We start from the raw sequence: 6636 nt of genomic DNA, 5'->3' as shown, positions 1-6636 counted from the left end.
CTCTGATACCAAAAATGTCACACCTTACTTATATAGTACCTTAGCATTCATTTAGACCCATTCCAGACCACTTTGGATGGTCTTAAACTTAAAATTTCAATTTGGACGTTAATTTTCGGAATATTACTGTTCACTGTCCAGTTTTCAAATTACAGGTCCAACTTTGGAAAATCATAACTAATTCTAGAAAAATCGTATGGAGGTATTCCAAAATTCTACGGAAAGCTCTTTCAATGCTCTTTAAGGGAAAAATACTCAATTAGACTTATTCTTGCCCAATTCGTACAGTTTATTGGATTAAGATTACTATTCATTTGGTAAAATCTGGACTTTCCAGATTCTGCGCCTTAACTTCGAAAATTCATATCTCATTGTATACACATCCAAATGATGTGATTTATCACTCATTTTAAATCTTGGGATATGCATTATAAGTGTACCAAATTCCGTAGCTTAACTCATTCATATGATAGGTCGAACTGAAGCTTGAAATTAACTGCTTCAGGACCTACGTTTTATCCCTTAATATCTCCTTACTTTAATTCTTTTTATTTCTTTGACATACATAGCATGGGCTTAATCTTTCTCATTCATACTCATATACTTTCATTCATGCCATAAACATCCTAAGCATATACATTGAAGTAATAGCATTCATAACATAATTTACAGCATAGGAGAATTATACATTGAATATTCATATCAATCATTTGCATTAATAATTCTCCACTTCTTCTCCTTGCTTCTCATGCCATTAGTGCCCATCATTGATTGACCTAAATGGTTGGTTAGGGAGGGGGTGAGATTCGAGGGAATCTCAGTAGCAAACAATACCATATTAATCATGCTAAATGGATGCTCATGCACTACACGCAACTTGTTTATTCTCTTGTTAATTAGTGACATACTAGCATGCTCAAAGCTAACTTCTTGATGCATGGCCATGGAGACATAATCTACTCATCATGAATAGCAATTACAGCAGCTAAAACATGTCACAATAACATTCAATAACATGTACACGGCAACACACAAGCATACAACATCAAGCAATGACAATAGGTAAGTTCACTACCTTGCACCTCAAGCTTTCCTCTTACTTTTCCTTTGACTCCCTTGACTTTCCAACCATGTGGGCATTCGGTCAACATCACTAAACATCCTTTTGGATGTTCCAAAGGTCCTAAACATAACCATAATGATGACACAATCCATTAGGACCATTAGATTACATAAAGTTCAAGACTAGCTTTCTTGAACCTCAACCCTTTCTCTTAGTCTTAGGGTTTTCTTTCTAGCTTTTCTAACATAAATATCATCATTTCCCATTCTTATGATCCATTTCTTATCAATTCGGATCACTTTAGATGGCCTTAGATTCAAGAAGATCAAATCTGGAAATTTTGGTTCGCGGGTACTGTTCACACAGAATCTCCAGAATTTTTGATCAACTTTCAAAATTCATAATGAAATCTAGAAAAATCCAAATTGAGTGCTTCCAAGTCTCACTGAAAGATAATTAAGTTAAATTTGAAGGAAAAATAGTTTCAGGAACCAATTCTACGCCGAACAGTACCATAATTGTACGGAATTCGACACCCTTCCAAAAGCTTAACACTGTTTCCAGATTTCAAACCCTAACTTTGAAAAATCACCATAAATCGTACACATATCCAAATGGAGTGTTCTACCCATGGATTTAAAGCTCACAGAGTGTACTTTAAGCATACAAAATTTCAGAATCAGATACGCACAGTAACTAATTCGAAATATGTATCAAATCAGATGCTACAGCCACCACATACCTTGATCTTGAAGCTTGAACTTTGTTCCTTCTTCTTGGCCTTCACCCCTACGTTTTTCTCTCTAAATTTTGACAGAGTTTTCCTCTTAAACTCATGTTGGCTGAAAATATGAAGGGGAAGAGGCTCTATTTATAGCCAAAAAAGTTGGCTTGAATGGACCAAAATGCCCTTGGTGGCTAATAGAAAGGGTAAGGGCAAATTTGGAAGTTCAAGTGGACTTTTGCATCATCATTGCATCATCTTATTACATCATGCTTACCTCAACCTTCTAGAAGATGCCAAGTGTCATGAAAGTGGTGGAGGAGATGGGAGATTAGATCCTAACCGTTGGATCAAACTTGTTTCATAAGCTTCCTCCGAATTTACTTGACCCACGTTTCTCCGGCTTTCTTTATGGCTTTTCGGAGTTCAGAAAATTATTCTGTCTACTTTATAAATTCCCTTTAATTTTAGAGAATATCTATGAATTTTCCTAGGCCATAACACTTCCTTTAAACCTTGCATAAAAATTCATTTACCAAAATGCCCTTTTATCGGCAAAACCGGCTCTTTAATTTCTTAAAGCCACTCTACTGGCCTTTTGGTTGCGGGACTAATTTTATAAATTAGTACAACCTTTCAACCATTTAACCTCATTTTTGTATACATTTTTGAAGTCTCTTGCTATTTTAAATAATTACCTCACATGGTATACTTTTTACCGGTAATAACCTCATAAATTCCGTTGAAGCTGCCTCAGGGGTATTTTCATCTTTTCTCTTCATAGAAGAGCCTTAGAATATTATTTCCAATTTTCTAGGATTTTCTTGGAATTTTCTGTACCCTCTTCCACTTTTACCTCTGTTGGTCATAACTTTCAGAATTTACAGTTTAGTCCCTGGTTGGACTTAACTTCATATAATCCTCTCTTTGAGGCTTCTAACTCAACCTTTGGCCTATATCTAGTCTCTTTTCTCTCTCTGGGCCTTCGAGACTTTACTGGAGCATCTAACTTTATTACACTTTAGCCCCTTAAAACTTTTACTTTGCAGTTTAGTCCCTGAAACTACTTTGACTTCCTTTCTCATCTTTGGGACTTCTGCTAAAAAGGGGTCTGATAGCCTATCTAATTCAGGCTATTTTTGGAACTTTTAGGCCTAAAAGTCTAGATGTTACAATATTGTTGATTGAGACTTACCATTTATCTGAAAGGTGATAAAAAATCTCATTTATCAATAAGGTTATTAATAAATGCTTATCAGTTTGTAGAGAAATTTACCATTTATTTGACGGCTTATCAAAAACGTTGTTTATCGATCATGTGATCGATAAATATTCAAAAGTAACTATATTAAATGAGATTTAGCCATTTATCCAATACTTGATCGAGTATTATAATTATCTAATAGGTTATTGATAAACAGTCATCAGAAATGGTGTGCATAGAAACTTAACTATACTTTGTCATCATCAAAACCTTAAATCTAACAAAACCAACTCAAACAATCCCATTAAACACTTTAACCTAAACCATAACTCTTTAGCTTTTATTTTTGGGTTTTAGCATCATCTTCTTTAGCTTGGCTCCACGTGCTTTTCTTACATGATTTTTCATGTAGAATCCATATACAAACTTAGTTTTATCAAAATCCGACTCCTTCTCTAATTTCTAACTTTGACCGAGAGGTATGTATTTGAGTTCAAGAATTTAATTTTTAATTTTTATGCTTCTAAACACATGTTCTCCACATATCCCTACATAATTTTACCTCTTTAACTCATTGGAAGCATCAAATTAACAAAAATCAAATCCTAGCTTAAAGAACAAGATTTAGCTGAATTGCACCCTTAGGTTTCGCAAGTTGGAATCCTTTCAACAACAAAGTTTAAACATCATCATCCAACTACTTTCTATCGTCCAATCCATATACAACCTTTAAATCATTCATATCTCATCTTGCATCAATTGGATAGCACCAAACCTTAGGGTTTCTAGCCTTTAACTTCCATCCTAACCATGTTTAAAACTAATAATTCATAGAGAATCATGAACTAGAAGGAAAATCATGCTATTAACTTGACTTAGGACTTAATTTCACATAGGTTTTGTTTGATCTTTTTCTCCTCTTTCTTCCTCCTCACTTGGCCAAAATTCTCCTCTCTCCCTTGTTGTTGAGACGGGAAAAAATTTTGGCCTAAAGGCAGGGGAAGGGGTATTTATAGAGTAGTTTAAATTTACCTATGGTAATTCCTTAAGTTACCATTTACTCGTTACCATGCACACTTATCTTCATCTTAATTCCTTCATGATCTTGTGGTATCCTAGTCATTCAATGTTAATGCCACAGCAAGGGACACATAATCCTACATGTGTGAAGATAGCAATTTTTTATTAACCAAGCTTAACTCTTAACAAAATATAATATTTCATCCATGTCCTCCCCCTATTTTGGAGCCAAACCATGTAGAAAAATTAGGAAAAACTAACCCTGACAATAGGTATGAAAAATTAAGTCGAGGGCTAATATGGAAGGTAAAGTGGCTGATAAAGCCAGGCATAACATAAAATTTGGATAAGGTATAGACTAATATTTTTGAAATTATCAGTCCAAGAAAGGCAAAATGAAAAAATTTGAGAAAAATTCTAGAAAATTCTTGAAAAATGGTAAAAAGGAAAATTAGAGGTTTTGGAACCTCAATTGAGGCCCTGAAAGTGGAAATAGTATAAAAATAGCTTATTATAGAATTTCTTGAGAAGAGAGTTTTTTGGGAAAAAATAGTGATAATTGAGTGAATACTAATTATTTTAAATGTGTAGAGGCCTCAATATTCCAGAAAAAATATGAAATAATTATGTAAATATTTGATTGAGTTTACAAAATTGATTTTAGGTCCTAAAAGTATAGAAATTAATTATAGAGAATTTATTTCCAAAAGTCTTACCGATAAAGCCTTATTCGGAAGAAATTCAAAATAAATAGCTAGAGGTGGATAAAATTTCTAAAACTTTTGAGAATGCATTCTCATATTAAAATAGGATTTTTCATAGAGAGAAATGTAATTTTGGAGGCCTAGAATAATTATGAAAAGTTACAAGTGAATAGTAACTAACAAACTTTAATATTGCTTGGAATTGATATTTTAAGTGGGGCCATCTTCTTGGGTCATTCTAGATCAGATTGGGCTTCATAGTTTCATGTAAAATAGTAGGCCCATAAGTAGAGAGATTTAAGCCCAATTTAAGTCAAAATATTAGTGGAATATTCTGGAATCACGACACTTGGACTAATCAGAAAAGTAGAGGCTTAATTAGGGGAACACATGGCCATTTTGTTGGCCAATTTTTGGCCATAATTACAGATAGAAGGCTGGCCAAAAGCGTCTATAAATACCCCCTCCATTTGAATATTTTCGGCTAAAATAGAAAAGCATAGGGGAGGTGCTGCCAAACTGAATTCTTGACTTGGAGGAAGAGCTTTTAACTGTGTGTTTTGAAGGGAGAGACACCAAGCTTTGATCAATGATTAATAGAGCTTAAGTTTGAAGCTTGTTATGGTTAGACATTCAAGTTGTAATTCAAGGTTGTGATGCTGTCCATTTTTGGCTGAATTGAATATGTGTTGGGAAAGGATAGAAGCCTTGAATATAAGCTTGAATTATCATATTTAAATGGTATTTGGATTGATTTTTCGAAAAAAACCAAGTTAGAGATTTCAAGACATACTATTTGGCCACTATGGTTTCTTGGGGTAGGAGTTTGTTTCAATATAACTTGATGATTCCAATGAGTTTAAAAGGTGTTTTTGTGTGGGGAGACACAAAGGAAAAGTGTTTAAAATCATTGGAATCAAAAATAGAAATTTTGAAAAATAATATTATCCTATTCGGCCAAGCTGAAATGAAAGGGAAGGAATCTGATTTTGTAAAATCTGATATAATATTTAGATTCTACATGAAAAATTATATGGGAATGGGCCAAGAGATTGATGGAAACAAAGAGGAAATGAAAGGGAAGGAATCTGATTTTGTAAAATCTGATATAATATTTAGATTCTACATGAAAAATTATATGGGAATGGGCCAAGAGATTGATGGAAACAAAGAGGAAATAATTATGTCAAAAACCAAGGAAAAATGGTTTTAATTGAATTCAAGGTTGAGCATTAATGTTTATGCTTGGATCATTAGTAATTTGGAATGTGTTTATGCATGAATTGATAGGCATTGTGCAAAGGAACAAGGAAGAACCCAAAGGAATCAAAGAGGCTGAGAATCTTGGACTAAAAAGAGATAGCATGGAATTCACAATTTATAATGTTAACTTGCTTGGTTGTTGTATAATATGATTACTTGAATAATCACTATGTTATGTTTGAGATTGATTGATAAAAATTACATATTAGTTGATTGCATTGTACGCCTTGGCAACATACATTAATATGTTATTTATTAGGGAATTGTGAGAATAATTGCACAACATAGAATGTTTATGAATCTATATGTAACTTACCTTGCATGTTTGACATTATCATTGTAATTTCTACTACTGAGATTTCTATGAAATCTCATTCTTTTGTATTCAAATAATTCACCAACTAAGGGTTGGGTCAAGCAAGGAGAGAGGAAAGAAATTCACTTTGGAAGAGGATTGAGCTTAATGCCATTAAAGTTATGTTTTATAATGCATTATGTATTGTTATGTATATTTATGAACTATGTTGGAATATTGTAGTAATGATTAAGTATGTTTTACATGTGAGTAATGATTAAGGAATCATGTTTAGGTATGTGTTATGTGATTGTAAAGGGTATGTGAAAGGAAAAGAAAAGAAAAAGGCAAGAATTGCAAAAA

This window comes from Neltuma alba, unplaced genomic scaffold (assembly GCF_004799145.2).
Source record: "Neltuma alba isolate B1F8T4 unplaced genomic scaffold, ASM479914v2 tig00013087_pilon, whole genome shotgun sequence".
Lineage (NCBI taxonomy): Eukaryota > Viridiplantae > Streptophyta > Magnoliopsida > Fabales > Fabaceae > Neltuma > Neltuma alba.
The sequence above is the reverse complement of the archived record's forward strand: the minus strand, read 5'-3'. Positions refer to the sequence as shown.